Source organism: Uloborus diversus, chromosome 10, assembly GCF_026930045.1.
Source record: "Uloborus diversus isolate 005 chromosome 10, Udiv.v.3.1, whole genome shotgun sequence".
Lineage (NCBI taxonomy): Eukaryota > Metazoa > Arthropoda > Arachnida > Araneae > Uloboridae > Uloborus > Uloborus diversus.
The window spans coordinates 39950228-39974971 of NC_072740.1; the positions used below are offsets into that span (position 1 = coordinate 39950228).

At 31.4% G+C, this 24744-nt stretch overlaps 1 protein-coding gene across 1 annotated transcript in view; it reads left to right on the forward strand.

Moving 5' to 3' along the window:
- Positions 1 to 24744, forward strand: part of LOC129231282 (zinc finger protein rotund-like) — a 539800-nt gene that overhangs the window by 96633 nt on the left and 418423 nt on the right. The window contains exon 2 of the mRNA XM_054865569.1: positions 5010 to 5076. The gene's annotated coding sequence lies outside the window, so the exon portion shown is untranslated. The remainder of the gene's footprint in view (positions 1 to 5009; positions 5077 to 24744) is intronic.

Sequence of the window (24744 nt, forward strand, 5' to 3'; positions counted from 1 at the left end):
AAGATGTTCTGTTTTTTATTCACGAATGTGCCGTAATATATTAAAAGCTTTTAACTATAATAAATTTATCCGTTACAAAACAAATTATCTTTTTATTTGTTCGATACCATTTACAACAATAAAAGATTGGTTCTTTATAAATCTCGGTGTTTACAATAGCTACTTGATTATTTATTGCTAATTTCGGGAAGACTAGCTTTTTCCGAAAAGTGAACTACTCATTTTATTATTTCTTCTTTTCAGCGGAAAATCACAAAATTCCATTTTCCACTTCTTTATATTTTCTGCCGACGGTATCGCTCAACAATTCGGCGTTAGCAATTTTTTTTTTAATGCCGGCCGGTTATTATTCCATTTGATCCTTTTTAATTAAATTTGTTAAGTCATTTCACTAGCGGCGAAAATAATTTTTGTTTCGGTTCTCCAAAGTTTTTCAAGCCAAGATAATCAAATCGCTCAGATTCCAAGGCTTATTAATCTTTTGCTTGTCCAGCTGAGCGCAGGGCTCTGAACTTGTTTCGCTCAATGGATACAAATTGACTAAATGCTAATTTGCCGTCTGTGATTGTCTTGCTAGGCTTCATTGAGCACGAAGTTTATTTTGGAGGAGGGAAAAAAATGTTTTTCTCGTTCTCTGCATTCTTGTTGTTGGGGGACGTTTTTTCGCCCGAGAAATGACACTGTTCTTTTTCGCCACGCGCACATTCAAGTATGCGCTAATAAAATTCGTTTATTAATCGAAACCTCTGAACCTTTTTTTTTCCTCCTTAGATTCGATTTTGTGCTTTATCCTTCAAAGCGTTCTTCAAAATTTGAATGCTTCGATAAGTTTTTTCATTTTTAGTATGTTTAGATACCAGACTTACCAATAGAGTGACAATACTGCCGTGTGCAGGTAAACAACAGTATCTGCAAAAATGAATTTTCGAGATATTTGAAAAAATGTGTGGGGGATTCAATACTAACGATAGGAAAAACTGGAATTAGACGTTTTTTTCGCTCTTTTTTTCAGCGGAAACCAAACAAGCGAGCTTGTACTATAAAGATAACGTACAGTACACTAAAAAAAATCTGTAAAATTTACGGAAAAAAACTGTCAGCCAGGACGCCAGTTTTCTTCCGTTTATTTTACAGAAATCTTCCGTATTTTCATTATTTATTCAAGCTGATTTATTATTTTATGAAGATTAAAAAATGAAACTATACTTTTATAAATACATTTCAATATTTACTATACTACTACGAAATACATGTATACAAAGGTAAATTTCCGAATATACTCTGCAACAGATGACAAAAAAACATAATAATAAAATATTGATTAGGATGCAATGAAATGGAAGTTGCAAACGATTTAAGACTTACTCGCTTTAAATAAATATAAGATCAAAAAACTCGAGCACGAGAACCAAAATCCAAACAGGCGGGCGAAATTTCGAAGAAAAACAAAGTACGCGGTGAGGCGATGGTAACAGTTAACGCTTATAACCGGTTACAGATTCAAAAAAAAAACAAAAAAAAAAAAAAAACAGAGAAATCCTGTATTTTATAACTAACAGTTTTTTTCTGTAAAAAATACGGATAACTTCTTCAAAATTTACAGTTTTTTTTTACAGTGTAGATGACAAAAATGAAAAAAGAAAATTTGTAGATATTGCCCTTTACCTGCACACGGCAGTATAACTAGAGATGAAAATGCTATACTTATTTTAAATTTATGACAATATTTTTGTCGATTAAAATAACTTCTCTTTGTCCACTAATGATGGAACCGGATAGGCAGATATAATTTGCCCGAAAAAAAAAGCAAAGCACTACAGCCACAATTTTTGTATATCGTCGCACTTTAATACGCAATTTTAAAATTATGGCTCCATAGTGCCATTACTTGATACGATGTATGCCACATATGAACACCAATGCCGCAGTCGGATACGTTGTCGCTGTTTGTGCAGTTGAGCTTAGGCACTTATACCGTTAATGGCAACGTTGCCATAATTTTAGCAATAAAATATGAGCACTAATGCCGGCACTGAGTAAGTTGTTACAGTTTACGTAATAGAGTATGAGCACTAATGCCGGCACTGGGTAAGTTATTACAATTTACGTAATAGAGTACGAGCATAAATACCGTTACTGGCTAAGATGTCCCTTGAGAAATAGAGCATGAGCACTAACGCCATAATCCACTAGGCTTTTCACAGAGAGAGTATGCAATAGAATACGACTGCTAAAGTAATAATTCCTTTTGTCTCCTTTCATGGAAAAATGTTTGATTCGCCACAAGTTGACCGATATAATGCAAACACAGATGCTGTAACATTTAAATTGAAAGAATTTATGACACAATGTTCGAGCACTTATATCGTAATTAATTTCATCTTCATAATTTGTGCGACAGAACATCATCACTGAATCACTTATGCCACTATTAATAACAGGGATTGTGAGTGTTAATGCTGTATTTAAACTAGTTATTGCTGTATTTAAACTACTTTGTGAGGCATACTGCGAACAATAATGCTGTTATCAGGTACATCGTTAAAATTTGGGAGTCATAATGCTGTTGGTATTCAGCTCAATATCAGAGACATTGTAGATAAACTTAATTTCTAAATTAACCTTTTAGCGTAGTAAAAGTCGAGTTGCATTATGTTTGAACTACAAAGCCAATATGATATTTCAATGCTCGAATAATGTTCAGGTAAGGACATTATATGAGAACGCTTTTACTTTTGCAGTGTAACTGCATTTTAAAGAGCCAAAATGCACTATATTGCATTTAAATTGAAATTTGTGGTTCTTATGGTCACTTTTAAGAACCCTTGCCTTGGAACTGTGTACGTTATACGTTCTTTAATCATGACTAGCAATAGTTAAATAAATATAACTGAAATCCAATATTGTCTCTAACATTAATGCTGATAAGTTTTATAAAAGAAAACGCTCTCTAAATTTTAATTTTTCTGCAGGTGTTTTGTTTGAAACTGAAACTTAAAACCAAATCATTGCTGCTACCAAATTACTATCATTTTTTAATCAAAAATTTATGTACTTTAATATCTACTTGAATGTTAACTTTTAAATAAAAAAAAGGTTATATTTTATTGCTAAGACAATGCTAACGTCTTTATTAAATGATAGTTTTACCTAATGATGTATTTTATTGATAAAATATTATTCAATATCAGCAGTTCAGCTATCAAATATCTACATTTCTTATCCAAGTTTTGCATATTTAAACATATATTTGTGATCATCTTTTAATAAATAAGACTATGTTTTAATTCAAAGACAGTTCGAGCATTTTGATTGAACGCTAGTTTCACCTAATGCAGTGTTGGAAATAATAAAACTATATTGAATATTTGCAATTCAATTGCACTCTATTCCATTTAGCCCCAAATTGCATTTGGCTTTCCACTGTTCCTTGTTCCTTTTGACTCTCTTCAATCAACGACATCGCTCTCCCTCTTTCAGAACTTTTTCTACTGTGTTCTATTTGTTCGATAGCATTGTTGTTCTATAGTACGAAACTGGTCCTTTTCACAGCTTTTGCTATCAAACTGTTTATCACTCTACACTTTAACGCGCATGTTCTTGAAATCGCTAATATTGTTTTTACTTGATGTTTACAAAGGATAAAGGAAAATATAGTAATTTTTTTTCTTTCTATTCCAAAATTGCCTGCGTTGCTATGCTTTGATACTGTTGACGAAATAAATGTGGTTTTATTAGATTTTTATTTTCATTTTTCATTCCTCAGATCGCCAACCCTCTTATAACGAGCCCTGATTAAAAGAACCCGAATTTAGAGCGGACATCTGAAATACTTGGTTGGTACAATGTTAAGTCTATGGGAGCATAACTCGCTATTAACGAGCAAACCCTGCTTAAAGCGAGCAATATTTTGATTCGTAAAATTTCTATTGTCTTCAGCTCAACTTATTCTTTTTTGGTAAATGTTCTTTAACATTCCAAAGTCAACCTAAGTTAGTGATAAATCCTAACAAGCGATGATAGCACTTTTCTTTCATTTGTGGTGTAAAGAAACATTTAAAAATGCATATGTGTATTCCGCAAAAACAATGACGCAAGAAAGAGACATAAAAATAGTTCAAAGCAAAGTAACCAAATGATTTGGTACTGTAAATTTTTTCAAAAGAAGAATAAAAAGCAACCATGAATGATGTTTATGGTTTTTTTCACAAACTCGCTTTTGGCTAGCACTCGGTTATAACGAGCAAATAGCGCACTCCCTTTGCTCTCGTTATAACGAGTTCGACTGTATTAAATTGCTTAATTGCAGGTGGTACTGAGAAAAGTAAAAATAAATTTAATAAAAAATTGTATTTGTTTTTCCAGGTTGTTTTAGAATAGGTTTTTTTTTGGAGGAGGGGAGGGGGAGAAGGAGTTTATTTTTTCCTTCGCTATTATGATGACATAAACTGACCAGTGAATGACCACTTAAGCGCGATTTCATTTTCAAAAATTCAATGCATCGTTAAAAATTTCGTCGTAGCATTCGTCAGATGGCAGTGAAAACATTTTAGTTGACATATGTAATTAATAAAAAAAAAAATTACAACTACTTTAGTGGTTATGCATCGGATTTCTTTGTTTTTTTTTTTGGGGGGGGGGGTAGGAAAGGCTAAAATAAAATAAAAATTCTCCACTATTTTGGTAGTTTTCTTTCCAGAAGAAAGTAGAAGGAAGTTACTACTGCTAATTCATCTAAGAAAAAGGTTTTAGAAACTTTTTTTGTTTTTCAAAAAATTACGCAGTGTTCATTCACTGGTTGGTCTACCCTACCATTTTTTTATGATTACTCCAGTCAAAGAAAACTTTTTACTGTGCTGACCTGTACTAGTACTCCCAATGAGTGCGGAAGGGAAAGAAAAGTTTCATTCTAGTTTTGTTATATGTATCTCATAAATAACCAATGCTGTTTTTCTTGATAAATGACCTCTGAAAATAGTTTTATTATAATTTACTTATTTATTTTCCAGATACTCTGTGTTCGACTGAAATGTGCGTCCAATCAACGAACGTCTCCTGACTGTCTGACGATCTCAGGTATGTTTTCGTAACAAAGTAAACTAATTTTCCTTATTTTGATGAATTCTAATCTCGTTCATGCAAACGAGCTCTATCCGTCTTTTTTTTATTGTAAAATATATCTTGCAAACACGAAACTTCCAACATTCAACCTATTGCGTGTTCCTGAAAAAGGGTTGAAATATTTTTTTAAGCACTGAATTCACGTGCTTCATCGGATCAAATGGAAAAGTTAGTATTTTTAGTATTTTTGAGTACCTTAACGTGTGTAGTGAGACATTGCGACTAACATCTGTGTTCTTTTAAGTACATATATTCTCTAAATTTGTACTAAGCATTCAGTGGTTTGTCGTAACCAAATTTTTGGAATGTTTACTTCATGGTGAATGCTGAAAACAAAATAAACGAAAATTAAAATGTAAAACAAAATCAGCGGCCTGGTACTTCTTTTCTACTTTACTCGGTAAAAGCAAACTCGATTATGTGTATATATATATATATATATATATATATATATATATATATATATGTGTGTGTGTGTGTGTGTGTGTATTGAGGGGGAAACGAGAAAACATATAGCAGTTCTATGACATTAAGCTCAAAAATGCAGTATGGTCACCCTTATCTGTATCTCGTGGGTGGTGGATAAGCGGATTTATACCGCAATTTTAAAATATGGAAAACTTGCCGTTGAAAATTATTTGAATAGAATACAATCCTCACGATTGCATTATAACCATACCAAGTTAAAAAGCGTAATAAGACACATGGTTCTAAGTGTGAAAAAGAACCACTCTAAGGGGGGAAAAGGAGATTTGCAAACGTAAATATTTTTTGTCTTTATCTCTATTCACTATCAATTAAGAATTATCTATTTTATTGTTTTAAATTATTTATTTTAATCCAGTTTATTTAGATTATTTGTTTTTATCTTGATTTGAACCATTTTTATTTTAATTCAGTATCACTAAAGCATTAAATTTCCATTTTAAGGGAAAATAGTTTCTTATGGGAAAAAATTGTTTTACTTGATTTTTGAAATTCTTTAAAAATTCATCGAGGTATTTAAACAAGATGTAATTTGCAATTTCTATTTAAATATTCTGAAAAAGCATCTCTGCTTGCTGAAATAAGAACACGTAGCTTTCCTACGTAAATACGAAAAAGAGATCAGATTTACTTATACAAAATGGCTCTTTGAAAATTTTAATTATGTGTATTAATTAGCACGGAGTTTAAATTTTGTAGTAATTTGGTGTAAAGTAAAGAAATGTATGTTTTTGTTACCTTCGCCAGTTAGAAGGTTAAATTTTGTTTCCTTTCGAGGCAGTTTTAAAACAGCCATTTGTTTTGAAACGTGTCTAGGAAAATGTTCGTCACGATTAAAACTTAAAAAAAAAAAAAAAAAAAAAACTTTTGGAATATACGAAACTATATTTAAAATAATTGGGCAGCAGCAAACATCATCTTTGCGCTCTAATTTCTGAAAATAACCAGAGATGCTAAAGTAGAGTATAATAATTCTATAGTACAAGATTAAATCTGAAAAATCAGTTTTTACGTCAAATTCTCTATCAGCAACTAAACCGGTGTAGCATACTTTTTTTTGATAGAAACGTAAATCTGACAGAAGGAGGGATGCATTCACATATTTAAAAAACTCTATCTACTGTCTTTTGCTTTAATCTAAAGAAAAAACTTATAGACATTTGAAATAAATGTTCTCAAGGTTCATTTTTATTAAACGTATACTGTAAGGGTTAAAAATAATATATCTATTGTTTACTTTTTTCACTGCCGTATTTTTAATGCATAATCCATAGAGCTTATGATTGAATAAAGGAACTAAAAAGATTTCAATAAGAAAAGTTGATGTAATTTTTATGTTTTAACCTTTTGAGGCGTTTTGAATTCGTTTTAGGCTACCAATTTTTTTTTATTTTTTTTTTCCGGCCAATTGCTAAAACCTATGTGCCAGTTAACTTGAAAAAAAATGCTGCCAGAAATTCAGAAGGTAAGTGATGCAATTAAAAATGTTTTAATTTTTTAACTTTGTTGGAGTCATGTAAGGAGCGTTTTTGATTATTAATTTTATTAGTGTCAAATTAATATTTATGTTAGTTTTTTTTATTCATACACGTTAAAAAGTAAAAAAACTCAATGATATTTGTTCTTTACTATTGGTCCTAAACCTTTAAATGAAAAATAAAATGTTTTTTGTTTTAAAAATTTTAACGTTGCGGACAAAACTGAGAAAGTATCAAACTTTGCTGTTATTTTCAAGGAACAATTTTGTGAAAAAGCATTTAGGTAATTTGATAAAAATCTCATGCTTCAAATAACAAAATATTTATTAAATAAGTTTTGAAAAATTAATAAATAATTGGGTGCGTGTGGAAGAAGAAATTTGTACATGTGAGTTAGTATGTCTTGTTAAGTTCTTCTTTCTTAACATGAATGATTTTTTTATTATGAGGGGGGGGGGGAGTGTAATTTTAATATTTGGAGAAATTTGTGAGAATCGATACAGTAAAGTTGGATTTTAACCAGAGTTCCTAAATGATGGAAAAGAAACTTGAAAAAGTTATTTTTCATTGAGCCGTCAGATTTAATCTTTCTTTCTCAAACACATTATCTGGTATTACATTGCAACAAACATAGAACTAATATTCCCTAGTAATTTCTGTACTCAAAAGCAAATTTGTAGGGATAAATATTTTCTGAAAAAAGTAAAATGTGTGTAGCGTATATTAGAAAAATATCGGAAAGAAGGGTCTTCTAGTTTTTATTCAGGAGGAATAAATTCGATTCCGAAAGCTTTAGCTTATAATTTCACTGAAACCGAGACTTCCGTTGCACGCGATTGCTCATGCGCCTAACAATTAATTCTTCAAAACGTTTAGTACTTGGTTCTAAGCAATTTAAGATTTTTTTTCTTTCACAGCTAATATTTACATTATTCTTTAATTATTATTGCTATATATATATATATATATGTATGTAAGCAGTTTTTTTCTAATGTAAATTTAGAGTTGCAAAATGTCCGGAAACTTTGAGACAGCGGAAAAAAAGCATTTGAATGTGAATATTGTAAATTTCTGAATGCATTATTTTATGCCAGAAATATTAATATTTTCAATTTATCGCCAATGGAAATAACGACCAACATAAAGAGAGAAACACAGTTTTTGCAGGTTTCGAAAGTTCTCATAAATTATTTCATGTGATTTATAATTCGCTAGTTGTTGGGATTAAAATTTAGTATGAAATGAAAAATTTGATCGTTCTTTACATTTTTTTGCAGTTTTGTTTTTTGTGGTTAAACTTGAGCAAAAATGGGGGGGGGGGCAAGTTTGAAATGTACTTTGACGCATTAAAAATAGAAAAAAAAACTATAACTCATTGATCCTATGTATAGTTTAAATTTAATACTACATATCTTTAAAAACATATAAAAAAAATTTTTTTCAAGACTTCATATCAAACGTGAAAAGGGTTATTGGCAAAAACAACCTTCTTTTCAACATAAATACATGTATTAGAAAAACGTATTTGAAGATCATCAAAAAGTTAAACTAAAACTAATAATACATTATCTTAAGTTTAGTGATATACATTGCTTACCAATTATAACATGCATGCAAACCTATTTTTGATTTGAATACATTTAATATATTTCGTTCAACTTAAAATATTGCAATTGTGTGCAATTTCAATAACCTTGGCTTACTTAGTCAAATACAGCAATACATGATAGGTTGTATAATTCGATGTAAAATATTCAACTGTAAAACTGGTCAAAAATTTGAATGATAGTTAAAAGCAAAAAAATTTTTTTTTTTTTTTGAGTATAATGTCAAAAGGAAAAATAAGTAGACGCTGAACGTAAACAAACAAAAGGTATTTCCGCAAAAAATATTTTAGTTTATAACCATTTTACTAAATTAATCGATTTAGTCAAACTGTTTTAATAAATTAATTTTAAGACAAAAATTGCTTTAAAATGAATGTGAAACTGATCATCCTCTCTCAGAGCTGTCACATTTTTTGTCTGACGAAATACAGAATTCTTACGGTATCTTTAAAACTAATTGAGCATCTGATTTTTAATTTGGCACTATGGTTCCCAACTAGTTAAGCCATTAGAAAAACAACAACATTTTTTTTTTCATTTTTTTTGCGTACTGTCTAGCCTAAAGACAAAGCCTACTTGCTGTTTTATTGCTTTGAAAGAGATTCAAATCCAATTGAATCTTGCTACATACTTTCTCTTTCTCACGAATATTTAATTAGTCTCCACTGTATGTCTGACTCTAATTTTTCATCTCTGGTCAGTGTTTGGGGTCAGCCACTTGCGATACCATCGGTTCTAACCTCAAATCTTAATGTACATTAATTCCCAGCCGTGATTGAAGAAAACTGGTTACCTCCATTTGGAAGATTATTTCGTCTTTAAAACTCTCCCGATAAGACTAGCCCCGGGCACACAGTGACTTATTAAAGTGTCAAGCTGGCACACGCAAACACTATAATTTATTAAAGGTTCTTTGTAATTTTCGCTGGGATCTTTTTTCCTCCGCTCTCGCGTAGTGACGCCAAAGCTGTCTCTGGTTTTGTCTTTTAATCCTTTCCAATACCGTTCCGGAGTTTCAAATGAGGCAATCGCTGCGATTTATTCCCTCGCATAATTTTTGTCTTTCCATCATTGTGTCTTTGTAATGAGTGAAGTCGTTATGAGAATAGGAATGTCCAAATTATGCCGAAAGTCGTCAACTATTCGATAACCGAAAAAATGAATGTTGATCTCGTTTCTGCAATTGCGGATGTGGCATTTGTTGTCATTATTCCCCTGAAAGGAATTAAGAAGCAGTGAGAATTTGGGAATTTAACTCTTTACGGTACAAGTCAATTATTTATTTCCAATAGGTAAATAAATTCATTGATATTGTTAGGTTAAGATTGAGAGTTAGAGGGTGCTATAAGTTCCCTTTTTTATGAGATAATAGAAGAAAATGAAATTGTATAGTTTCGCATGAAATTTTATAGTTTCGCACAAACAGCCAAGCAAAATTGACGTAGTCCATAACAGATATTTATACGAATTAGCATCAATGGTATCTGTAAAACGAGCTTGTTAAAAAAAACAGTAACTAAAACACAGAGCATTTAAATTATTCTTGGTAAAAAGTTAAATCTGAATCAAATAAAAATTAAAGTATCGAGGCGTCGTTTGTTTTCCAGGCTGTAATGAGGTTGTTGAGCATTCAAATCAATGTTTTTCCACCAATTACACATTTTTAAATGCCTATGTCCATAGGCTTAAATAGAACACTCCAATGTCTCTATATCCATGTTCCGGAAAAGTCTTTTGAAAATTGGTTAGTGACTATGGAAGAATAAAACATGCTATCATTAGAATATGAGAAATTTCTCAAGTAAATATATTTGCTTACGTGTTGTGCAGTACTTGTAACGAGAATATGTTAAATATAGTACGCAAGTCTTGAACCCGAACGACAAAGCGTTTGTCGCTGTTACTGTCGGTGTGAAGCTAGCAGTTTAAAAATCACATATTGGCGGTTTTCAGACATTTCAGTAGTGCTGCAAGATGGCTCATTTTAGTTTTAATTACGTCTAGGTGCTAGTTTGATCTTAACACTTTTTTTCCAACTAAATTGCTCAATATTGAAATCTACCTTATTTTTACGACATAATATTTACATATATTACATATGAGTTTACGCATTTTGCTCTTACATTTTACTGACAAGCAGAAACAAATGATAAAGAATAATTATTAACAAAAATAAAAGTTCACGCACGTTTTTGTTTATTGAAATCTAATACCAAAATATTCGTGAATGCGATTTAACTCTCTCACCCCCCTCCAAAAAAAAAAAAAAAACTGATGAACAAGGGAGCTTTCTTTTCAATTGTGTCGAAATGCACCATTATATAGTCAATTATCAAAATACATATATCAATCAACCTGGATATGTTAAACAATTTTTGAAAGTGTAAAAGAATATAAATAAGATTAAGCTGTGTATTTTAGTATACTAACATGACACTATGATGATGAAATATCAGAAGAAATATATATATATATATTTTTACTGCCAGTCTCGAAAATTTTGCATGAGCATATATTTATGTCCAACCCTATACTGTAAAGATACATTGATATAGAGACAAAAACTTGTAGAATTACATTGGATGTAAATACTTTTGGGTTCAATAACGGAAATTTTCGAGACTAGTATCTCACTCATAAGAAATGTAAGTTAATGTCCTTTATTTTTGCAGATAACTGCATTTGTTTTTTAAACATAAGACGGTTTCGGTTGCTTTAATTTTTGTATTTAATTCTTTTTAAATTCAAAACTCTTGCCAAAACTTTTGTTCTAAATGATGCTTTTTAATGATTTTTGAATATGGAGTTACTAAGATATCCATTCGAGAGCATTTTTGCATTTCTGAATCATTAAAACACCCCACTGCAACATTACTATGGACGGAAAAAAGAGAAAAACTGTGCTCTTAATGATTGAGTACAGTCCTGCTTACTTCTAGTTTCTCTCAAATTTTTTCCGAGGGTTCTCAAAATTAAAATATGCAGGGACTGCCCACACGAAGTCGGGCTCTGTAACTGTCAAGATTTTGAATTAAAACTTTGGAAAATAAAATAATGAAAAGCCGCTTCTCTAAAAGAATTCCGTTTGTGAATTGGAGTGGCTCTGACTTACTTACGTAAAATTAAGAACTTTGTTGCTTTTGAGCCAAAACAGACCTATCTTCGTTTTGATATCTGCTTTTTTCTCCCTGCTCCTGCTTTACCATGAATATTAATGCCGAGCCAGCTTCTAACAATGTCAACGTGTTCTTCGTGTATATCATTACACGTTCCCCTGAAAACAAAAATCACCTACGAAAAGAGGAAAATTTAAATTCTTTTGAAAAAGAGCGTAGAAAAGATCTGCTTTTGAGTATTGCTGTATATGGCTCTGCAATAAATAAACTTTCACAATTTAAATTTTATGCCGTTATATAGAATTTCAAAAATATATCATTTTTCTTTTGCTTTAAGTGGAGAAATATAGTTATTTTTCTTTCAGGAAGTCGATCGCTTACAATAAAAATCAAAAAGTTTTTTTTTTGTTTTGTTTTTTTTGTTTTTGAAGTTGTGCAGATGTGGACTCTTAAGCTCGGAATTCTTAAGGATTCTTGGAAAGTGAAGCATGGGAAATAAAAATTGTATATTAAATTTGTTAAAAAAGCAAATAATTATGGAAGAAATTCATTGAACCCCAATTTAATTCACACAATTAAATTTTCACTACACAGGTGGTGCAGCGATTGGGTCAGCCGGTTTTGAAAGTCCTGGTTTTGAATTCTACCGTTCTACTGTTTTTAGAGACTAGAAGAAATCTTAGAGACTAGAAAAAATCGTCGGAAAAAAAAAAAAAAAAAAAAAAAAACAGGAAAAGTTTGTGGAAAAATCGGGTCTTTTCCGTTTTTTTCCGAGGAGCTTTACTTCCACTCCGGAAAAATTGAGAATTTTGAAATTTCTTGCACAAAATTACGCATTTAGAAATTTTAGTTACACTTGAATGCTTTTTTCTTTGTTTAAATATTTCTTTTTTTGCTCTGTATCCCATATGAAAATATTAACTTGGTTAATGGAAGCTCTAAGATACTTTAATTTCCCTGTACATCAAAGTATTAGTTGGTATTTTCGACATCGACACTGTAAATACATGCACAGAACTTGTGCATGCATTTAGTGTATATTATTGAGAACAAACAGTAAGTGGAAATGTTTAAGTAAAAATTTTAAGTTCTCACCTTCAGAAACTTAATTGACTCTCTACCTGCACATCTTGCAGCGGTCCCTTGACGAATAGTGGTTATTCTGGTCTATGATAGGTGGTCACATTAATGTGATTGGACTGTGTACACATATATATGTAGGGGAATGTGGGGCAAAAAGAAATATTTTCTTTTAGTGCCTCCTATGTAGTAATATTTTAACTATGTAGTAACGCATGTAGTCCATTCCAGTCAAGACAAAATTGCATCTGAAAATCAAAGAATAATACAAACAATTTTCAAAAATCGAAACTCGTATTGTAATACTTAAAACAACTTACTACAAAATACCAAGCTTTGCCATCAATCTTTGAGTTGAACCGCACCATTGCTGCGGTCGCTCATCTGGTTTTCTAATTCTGCATTAGCTACCAGTTTGTTTGGCTCTCTAGGCTCCCTTAAGAGGTTTTCGCCTCCAGCTCTTGTGATTCCTATTCCGGGCTGATGAGTGCTAAAAAGCACGAAACTGCAGTCCTCGGATGGAATAACTGAGCTGGTGGTGTATTTTAAGTATTTCTGCCTTAGCCCTGGGTTAGGGCGGTAACTTACTACAAAATCGGATTGTAATATTTTGTTGTAAGTCAAAAAATATTTTTATTATTATTAAATTATGAAGTCCATGTTACTAACATTTTAAATATTAATTTGAGGTCTACAAATGAGTAATAATTAGTAATACCTCAGTGCGGATAAAATAATACCTCAAATACCTCAGTGCGGTATTTTTATTTTTTTTTAAATATTAAGGTTATTTGTATTTTAAATGCTTTGTACAGTTAGTCAAGTGCATGCGGGGCAAAGTAAAATAGTTCATTTTAAAAAATTATTCAGTCCTTTATCAAATCACTGACGTATTCATTTATTAATTATTTCATCTACATTCCTTCATATAATAATTACCTTATTCATTCATTCATTCATTTATTATCTTGTTAATTCACTATACAATTCATTCATTATTTTTTTCACATTTTAACTTTTCTTATTTATTTGTTTATTCTTTTATTGTTTCATTTTCATTTCATTTATTCATTCACTATCTTATTTACCCATTTATTTGATCAAAACTATCTTTAATAATCGAACAAAAAATATTTCATTAGAAAAAAATTTCATTTTTCACTCTGCCACATGAAAAAATAAAGTGAAATATTTCCACATTTTTTTTTTTTTTGGAGTTACAAAATTACTGTCAAAAATAAAAAATAATGTTTCAATGCAAAATTTATTATAAAATATATCATTCTTTCTTTACGTACCGTAATTTTCAAAACAAATTTAAAATTTGTTCATTTTGAAAAATGTAAGTAATTATAACTATTTCACTTTGCCCCACATTAAAATTTCAGTTTAAAATCTCGTAATTTACAAAAAAAGAAAAAAAAACAAATTTCTGTCAAAAAAATCGATTTAACAATTTACAAAAATCAAATTTTACTTAAAATTAATCGATGATTGAAGATTTGACTAATTCAGATATTTTTTGGCGTTCTGAAAAAAAAACTTTTTTTTTAACAATAAAAACTTTATGTAAATTTATATTTAAAAGAAAAAAAACATGTATTTTTTTATGGCTTCGTCATTCTTAAAGTTTTCTAAGAAAATATAGCAAATAAATCTCTTTTAGTTCGCAAAAAATCCGCCCCACCCCCGTTTTTTTTTTTTTCTATTTTTCCTTTTTTCAGAAAAAAACCGAAAACAAAATCCAGTTTTTTTCCGCCGCCACAAAATTTCCGGCAATTTTACCTGTCTACGTGAGGAGTGATAATATCGTCCCCCCCCCCCCAACTACAGTAATTGCACGTTCTTAACCATTACATGTCTTATTATTGCGAGAGAGAGAGAGATATCACGTACTCAAAAACTCTCAACAACTTTTGCATAATCAAGTTTCTTATTTTTGATCGTTTAATTCAGACGACACTATTCTGAGTATACATTTTGGTTTCACATGTTTCGGTATCTAACTGGAAATACATTTAGCGTGAAATGAAGGGCATGCAACAAAAACGCTTGGAACTTGAGGCCTTATATGATACCACGAGGCTTCTTATTTTTGGATATTTATTCAAACAACCTGGAACTTACTAATGTTTCTGCATGACGTTCACTACTTGAAATGAGCTTTGAAGTGGTTAAAATAATGATAAAATCAACGAATTTAATGTGGGAGTTTCTAAAGTAAACTTGAATTACTGTCTGAAAAAATAAAAATAATTAAGTCACGCACTCTTTTTTATTGTAAAGTGTTTTTCTCCGTTAGGAAGTAGGAAAAGAAATGGTGACTATGAATTTTTTCTTAAAATAATTGTGCAGCTAGTTTCTTACTGTCAATCTTTTCATCAAATTTTAATGCCATTTTAGACACCCTACCAGTTTTACGGAAATTTTGAATGATATCATTGCTACACAAAATGTGCTGCTAAAACTTCCTAAAAAAGTAGGTCCAAAGCCTTTTTTTCTTTTTTTCAGAGGTGGCCTTGTTAGGGGCCCTGTTCATACTAAGGCTAATTTGCTATATTTTTTGATAAACTGCTGCCAAACACAATATAAACTTGAATATTTTCATATAATGATTTTTTAATAACTTTTTATGAGCCCTTAGACGAATGTACAAAGATTGGAACCAATTGAACCATAAATGAGCGATATATTTGGCCCTTAACTTTAGGTTGACCTTATTTGGAACACTACCTTAAACAAAACAAATGAAATCTTTCAGAAAAATTTCAGAAATACAAAAGATCTTTGAAAGGGGCTTATTAGTTTCTAAAACTCTTTGAGTAGGAAGTGTTTATGAAAATTGGTTTTCCCGCAATTTGCAATTACCTTTCAGAACTGAGCATTATCAATTTATTTTTAGATATGCAACAATATTGCGATCATGTTCTTCAAATGCATCTTTTTACTCGATATGGTACCAATGAAATGCTTGTAGTTAATGCTTTGTTAAAATGTTACCGAGACGCGTATTACAATAACATTTGCTTGCTGGGCAAATAAAACTGATTCAAAAAAAAAAAAAAAAAGGATAAAGCAGCATAATTTATTTTTCTGCCTCTTCTTTTATTTCTCCTTTAGCAATGCAACCCTTCTTCTCTTTCTATTTTGTCTTTTTTTTCCCCTCAAATATTTTTCTCCCCCCCCCCCCCCCCAGCAAGTGACGATGTCAGTAAATTGTCCAGCGATAAAACACTCTTCATAATCTTCTGAGGTCACTTTCAGCATTGACAGCACTCGAAGCATCATCACTGGTGCATTGTTTGTTTGTTTCCCGCTCGCAAAAATTTCTACCCCCTTCCTCGCCCTTTTCCTATGTCTTTGGGCAAAGAAAACCCCCCTCAAAAGGAAGAAGCACTATTTTCCTTTGATCCCTAGCACTCGACGTTTTCGTTTTCGATTGTAGATGGAGCTTGAGTCGAGCTTTTGAAGTTGAGGCCCTAGTCGAAGTAGGAAATTTTATTTTTGTCCTAGACTATTTTCTAATTATGTCGGAAGAGGCCCATTCTTTATTCTACCCACTCAACCCCTCCTAGAAAGCGCTTCATCGTCACAACTCCCCCTTCACATTTAAGGATTTTTACGCAAAAAGAAAAACTTCTCTGCTCCTGCAATTAAATACATACCGCAAACTAGTTCAAGCAGCAAGATTAAAAACCTTTTCTCTGGAGTTCCAACTATTTATGTTTCGTTATATTGATGAATTTATGTTAGAATATACAAAACGACCGCCGTAGTTTTAAGAATCATATTGAAATATTTGCTTTAAATGCTGAGGAAATATAGTCAATATCGAATTCAAATGAAGATTTTTAAAACAAATATATCGTAATATTTCTGATAGTTAGATTTTAAAAAATCGTTCTTTTGTTCTTGGTTTTTAATGTTTCCAAGCATATTCACGAGTGCAATTAATTAAGAAAATCATTAAAGCAATAACAGTCCATAATTGAATAATTTTCTTTCGTTTATTTTGCAGTAATTTTAAAATACATATGGTATGAAAATTAGAATGAAAATTATATTTCATCGTCTTTCAATTTCTTTGTTAGGGCTGATATATTTGTCAAACTCTCATAATTGTATATAAATTATGTGTTGAATTTCAGGGAAAAAAAACATTCATTATATTTTGTCATCTCTTCATATTTATCACATAGCCAATAATGCGTCCGTTTTCTAGCTATTCTTGCATTTTTAACATTTTGTGTGCAACTGACAGCAAATACATTTACCTAACATGCAGTCCAAACTTTAAAAACGGATAATGTTATTATTTTGATGAACGTGTAACTGTTTTAAAATTCAATTTGTTCGGGTAACGTACTGAAACATTCTCTCGCTTTGTGAGGATATTTTTATAAATGTTGAAAATATTAATTTCATTCCGTTCTTGATAGTTTAATTCAGCGCTCACATAAGGAATGTGCGATAGAATTACTATTGTTTTCCATAGATTCACTCCTTTCTTACATAATTTTAAATTATAAAAATGAGCAAGTTCAAGTAAAACATACCATTTTTACGTTTGATTTTGCAACTTTTTTCATGAACATCTCATAGTTTTAGATAAAGGTATTAATAGGTGTGATTTGACACAAGTGCGCCATATCGCGAATATCATGCAACGATTTAAAAATCGCTACCCCATTATGAGTGTTTCAATAGTTTAAGCATTTCTGGAAACAGAAGTAAAATTACGTGTTACTGAATTTTTAATAAGGGAGGTAATTATTTCAGAAAATCTGTGACCTGATAATTAACCTGTCATCCGACTGATTGACCAGTGTCGAATTATTGTAAATGAATTATTTTTTCCCTTCCCAATCAATACTTTTTTCCCAATCACGCACTGAAGCATTAAGGCGTTTTTTTTAAATGTGAAATCGTTTGTCGTAGCAGTGTCTGGTCGCTCAATTAGTTCTTCCAATTCTAAGGTTTTAATTCTTGAATAATTCGTTTCTAATACATTTTTCGACTCGGGCCTGCTTCATAATGGCAAATCGAAGCCTTCTTATCATCCTCCCGTCTGCGGAAATATTTAACTTGCACCCAGAAATGACACTAATGATTTTGTCACGGGGTTGTCATCAGAAGTTATTTGTTAATCGCTCCTAAACGATTGGTAATTAATGCCGATCGAATACCTAATCGCGGAAAGCTAGTTTCTTAGAAAAATGCTTCGTTTTCAATATGAAAGGGAAGACGTTTCAATCTGAATATCTTGTCACTCATTTGGAACACTTATTATGCCACGTTCTTGGATAAAGATTGGTAATTAATCCTTTCTGGATGTAACCTTGATTATGAGATTCGGGAGCGAAAGACATGAGCTTAATGTCTTTTTCTCCCTTCGATCCTAAATGCACCAGTACTTAAGATTATTTCGATTTAAGTACGCTTAACTTCAACACGTGCAGGAACTTTTGTTTTTAAGTCGTAATTTAACTTTGACTAATCCTTAAATTTATCAAAATGGGGAAAGTATTTTAGAAAATTTAATAAATCATGTGCATTTTTACCTTTATCTCCCAAATGCGCACAGCCCTGTGTTTGTGTATGATTTGTGTTATGGGCGCCTTAACTACGTGATGGATTCTTGAGCGCAAAAATATTATGCGCCGGTTTTTAATATATTTATTTCGAAAAAGTGGTCTGGGCGTCGCTGTCCCCCCCCCCCCCCGTAAGTTCGTGCTTTAAACGACATATTTCCGGAAGGGGTTAATTTTTGTTCCTAATTAACATTTTATATTTTTTAAGTCTTATTTATGAAGAAATTAAAAACTAAATTGGAATGTTTAAATAACGATGTGCTCTATATTAAACCCTGCAGTGCGTAACCTACGTCTACGTAATACTTGCACATGTATACAGTTTTTTTTCTCTTTTAAATTAATAGTGTTTTTCTCATTTTAAAAATTCTCCAAGAGCAATAAAATAAGAGCGATTACATAAGCAGTCTCTAGTAGAAACTACTTTTGACTGCTTAATGTAATGGCTGTTACTTTTATTACTGTATACGGCACCACATGGCTTTATTCTTTGTGAATATGCAAAAAATTTTATTTTGAGTAACTCAATTATCTTTGTCTAAATTTTAAAAATATCAGAAAAACAAAACAACTTAATGTGCTTTAATGTTGTTGCGTTTAACTTGATCTTCCATATGAGCATAGCCTACATTTCTGTTTTATTTCATCATGCATATGGCATTTTATCTATAATTAATATTCTTTTTTTTAAATTATTATTTCAAAAATGAATGTATTTAGCTCTATCTATACATGCGCACCGTTTATGTCGGCACATTATTATATGAGCATGTGCATGCATTTTTATGTTTTTAATAAATATATATATATATATATATATATATATATATATATATATATATATATATATATATATATATATATATATATATATATATATATATTCTGAACCTTTTAAGGAAGGAAATGTCACTTCAAACTAGTTATGTTAAAGTGAGCTATCATACAATGCCTTTTGCATTTTAGTTTGCTCTTATGTATGAGGTGTATGAAAAAGAGAAACCAATATTAATAATTTTTGTCTCTTTCATCAATTTCTCAGAAAGCGGACATTGTACACTCAAAAAAAAGTATTCGCAATCCAAGTTTCGGAGAACTTTTTATCTGTTCAATCATCACTATTGCAATTCAATTTTTCTTTTTGATGAGGTCTGGTTTTTACTTTATTTCAAATGATAAGTAAACAAAACAACTGAAAAAAACCATACATCCCTTCAAACTCTCAGAATGAGTTATCATTTTCATAAATAGATAATCGTGATAAGAAGATAATTAAAATTATGCAATTTCCTCTTGAAATAAACGCGGACTCTTGGAGACAAAATATAAAGGTCATTTAAAACAAACAGTTATTGGTTAAGATAATCTTTCACCTCGCTTTTTTAATCAAAAGCACATATTTGGATTTAGGTTTGTTTGATACTTTTTGTTTCTTCATGAAAAATCAAAGAAAAGTAATTTTGTTTTTAAATTTGGAAACATTTTTATTCTCTTAAAGAAAAAAGGCTTTTATTTTGATTGTTGTTTTACCTTTGTGACGGAGGACAAAGATGTTCAAAAAGTTTTGTGCCGTGGGTGGGTAAACGGTAGTATCTGCAGAAATGAGTTTTCGAGATATTTGATAATACGCGTTTTAGATTCAATGCTAACACTGAAATGCTGGAGTAAGACGTTTTTTCGCGATTTTCATTCTAGCAGAAATCAAATAAACAAGTTTGTAAATTAAAGCTAACGTACTATAAATGACAAAAATGCAAAAAAAAAAAAAAAAAAAAAAAAAAAAAAGAAAGAAAGGAAAAAAAAAAAAAGGAAAAATTAATTTGAATTCTGAAATTTTGAATTCAAATTATGTTTTACGCAATCACGAGTTGCGACATGACCCTACCCATTGGTTACTACCCCACTCACTTGTTTCTAGACACGGCTCTTGTCCCTCCAAGTCTACCTCTCCTCTTGAACAGAGACGTGTGTATTAGTTGTGTATGTGTAGGTTTTTTTGTGTGATTAGATCTGTGTGTATGCACACTGGCGTGTGTGTATGTGTGTAAAGGCGCTGTGTGTATGTGTTTGAGTGGGTATGTGTATGAGCGTGCATGTGTGTAGGACGCCACCGACTAGGAGCGGCTACCGGGGGACGGAGTCGCACCTGCAGGTGACGTGTGGAGGCTGAAAAAGGCACGGACACCAAAGACTGCCAAATGAGAACAATAAGCAATCGTGATTGCTCAAAAAAAAAAACAGTTGCTTCCCTTTTTCTGCTCACTGTAGTATTTTTCTCGGCACCTTCTACTCCAGTTAACCACTCAAAATAATAATAGTTACTGATGAACCATTAATTAAATATATTGATTATACTTCAATTAAGTATGCAAGGAAATGCACAGTACCGCGTATTGAAACTGCTTTCTGATGAGGTGTCCTATTTTTTTCTCAGTCCTTTGCGCCTGCTATACATTGTGGCTTAGTTGATAATCTTTACATCTTTTTTATCAGGTATTTCGTTTGCTTATTGCAATCTGAATTTAATTCTGTATCTTTTTCTAATTCAATATAAGAAAACAAAAGTTCCCAAAAATAAATTATATATAAATTTTACCTATTTTTTATTTATATTCTGTCAGGTTCCATTTCTTTCAAGCTCCAGACCACTACATCACACAAGACAACTACTTTTACATTGAAACACTTAGTTGTCAAAGATTTTGTTGTACATAAATATAGAAATATGTGTTTATTGAGTAATTTAATAGCCTCCAGTTAACCCTCTTGAATCATCGTTTCTATTTTTATTTCCAATGAGAATTGCCTTGCGACTTTCTCGACTACTTATCAAGTGATTTTACTTTTGATTTTTTCCCTTGAGAAATGCAAAGACTCCTTTAAAACTACGTAAATCTGCAAATCTATTGATGTAAGCAAAGTAATAACTTGTAATTGGCCATGCTTGAAAAGCAAAGAAACAAAAAAAGTGACTTAAAAAGTTATTAAAAGTCGAAAAGTTCTGGCACAGCGAAAAAGTGAACTTGTGCCGCGATCTAAAATCTTGTCATTTTGAAGTATTTACTTGCAGAGGGTCGTCACCTTGAAAAGCAATTTCTTTCTCCGCCGTCATTACTTTTGAATATTTGATTAAACACGATTTCACTTCTAAATAGTTTGCAAGAGGGGGGTGAGCCGGGTATTAATTTTGAAAGGTTCTGCGAAAGAAAAAGTTGGAATTAGAAGGCGAATCGATTGCCGAGGCCATATTTAAAGTGAGTTAACTGAGTTATGCAATTTGGAATATGTTCCGAAATCCAGGCTGCGAAGCATTCAGAATTAATTTCCGAAAGAGCTTAAAAGCTAAATCTCTTCTATGGCGAAGTCGTCTTTTCCAATGCCTCCTCGGAGAAAGAAGCTTCTGAAGAAGCCCTTTCTCATAATCTCAGCTTCATCAAGCCTTTTCAAAAGCTCCGGAACTATCATAATACCAATGTAAGTGACAAATCGATGAAGCACCCTGCCTTTTTTTTACTTTACTTCTTATTTTATCTTCTTTTTTATCGTCTCTCTTTCAATGTTAAAACTTTATTTCCTCCTCTAAGAAAATGAGAAGTATCTCTGCAGCTATGAAGTTTAAGAACTTAATTAGAAACATCTGGTTGTGGTCTTTTCTTCATTTAATGAAATTTTTGGCCAGCTCTCGATAGTACTGTCGACCCGTTCCACGATAAGCCACTTCGATTTGTGGACTAATTCTAAATTATGATCGCAACTAATGCATTTGCCGAGATTTTCGGAAACTCTTCTAATCGCTTCAATACCCGGAGATAAAGATTTGCTCTCTAATTATATTTTATACAAAAGAAATGACAGCGAAAGAGGCAACGCTATCTCCTGAAACCATTGCAACAGTAAATACAATTTGCTTCAATTGAAAGGGAAAAAAACAAAAAGAAGTATTAAGAGTTATTTAGGCATTGATTACTCTTATACTTGTATATTAACTGTTGTGTTGATGCTAAGGTACCCCCTTCTGCATGTACTTTAATTTTTCAAAAGAGCAAAATAGTGGCAAATTTAAAATGTTTGAAATTGGTGCCGTGTTGCCCCATTTAATTAATAACTCAACACCTAAAAGTAAAAACTTCACAGTTCCGAGACGTAAAACAAAGTTTTGGAAAAAATCCGTTCCGAGGGGGATATTTATGTTTTTTCCCCCTATTAAATTAATGTCCGTTCTCGGCACTTTTGGTCGGCGATTAGCATTTTAACTCATACGATTGAACTATATTACTTGATCATAAAACAAAGCTGCGAGCGTTCATTCAAAACTTGTTATCCATGGTGTCAGTCCACAAAAGTTGTTTCAAAATAACCTTATGAAAGGATTATTAATCGAGGTTACAAAAATTCATATACAAAATCCTCTGTAAAATGAAATGTCCTTCTTCGGAGGTTCTTCAAATATGTCGCACACCTAATACAACACCTCCATAAGTAAAAAAATGTCGATTTTTAGTTATTTACATATTCTAGTGCATTTTCTGTTAAAATGCAAGACAGCCAAAAACGAAAAAAAAAAAAAAAAAAAAAAAAACTTTATTTTTGAGATGTGTCAGTCTGTTACTATAAGAATTTAATCCAAGGCGCATTACATTTAAATTGATTTTTCTCGAAAAGTACTTTCTGCAGATGTGGCAGTGTTGTACTAGGTGTGCGATATATGGTCCATTCTAATTTGTTTAACATATATATCAAGATTGTAAAAATTTATTTAGAAGTTATCCATTGTTAGTTCACACAAGTTATTGTAGCACGTACAGTCTCAAACCTCCTTGACTAAAAATATTTCGTAATGATTTCTAACTTTTGTGTGTAATCGAAATAAGTTTCAACCCAGACATTAAAAAATAATAATAATAATTTTACATGAAGTGCATTCTATAACTCAAGGTCGCATCAAGAGAGGCTAGTCCTCCCAGAATCCATACTTTTAAGCCATATTGTCCCCCCGCCTCCCTCTCATTGAATAAAGTTATTTTCATTTTATTTTTATTAATGTATTTTTTACATGCTAAATGTTGCAAGAAACAAAGCGCTAAAACTTTAATGGCATACTGGCGAATTAGCAGATTTATTGTTAAAAAATAAAATTTGAAAAAAAAAAAAAAATGATAAAAATAATTTCATTTTGGAAAATTATTGTTATTTTTATTTCTTTCGTGCTTAAAATTTCCGTTTTAAAAAATAATTCACTCAGCGAAATATTACTGGAAACTTTCAGTTTAATGTATGTAAGTTAAGTAAGGTTGTTCAGTTTAATTTAAGGTGGATAAGGATAAGACACCGTATTGTACAAGATGACGTAAAACGTGCTTCACCCCCAAGCACGCGCAAAAATAGCGTACTGTTCAGTTCGTGCGAAAGTGCATGCACATTGAGAGTACCCAAATAGTTTATGTTGATTAATAACTGTTTTAAGTGGTTTTAAATGATTTTGTCATTCGAGTGCTGTCGTAAGTACCCGAAATCATACCTCCTTATTTTTTACTTAGTCATGTTAGCCGTTGTTTTGGTAATAGCGAAAGTTTTAATAAGTTTAAAGTATGGGCTTTCTATTAGTCGCTTAATGAGTCACACCTGCTGCGCGATGCTTGGTGGACCGGCATCTTGTCCAATGCTTTGGGGGAAGACAACGAACATTTTTTGGGTGTAAAATAGCCGTAGCTTTCGGACACGTCCTACAGATGAAAATGATTCTACTACAAAGTACTGGGGGAAAATAATTGGATAGGTTACACTGCATGCATTGATTATGTCTAAGAATTGTTCTAAACTTGAAAACAAATGTGCAGTTTGTGGAAGGGCGGAAATATTACTAAAATGGAAACTGAAACATTAAGAAGAACTAAAAAGCAATGTTATTTGGATGTACATGTAATATGTTCAGTAATGTATTTCATTTTAATTAATTCGAATTAATTCAATAAAACTGTGCAGTGATTTTGACAAGCGGCATCTTACCCAAGACACAATTTTTCCAAAGGGGAACCTTTTTTTTTATTAATTACAAATGTACTTAAATTGTTGAAAAAAATGATTGGTTAAAAATAGAATCAATGTACTATTTTATACAAAATAAAGTTAAAAGCCACTGTGTCTTCCCCCTAATTAACGTTGCAACTTTTCTATGACTCAGTCAAAAAGGTGTTTCAATTTTTATAATTTTCTACATGCATGCTTCGTGAACTTGAATAACGTATTTTGCAAATATTAGCAAGAC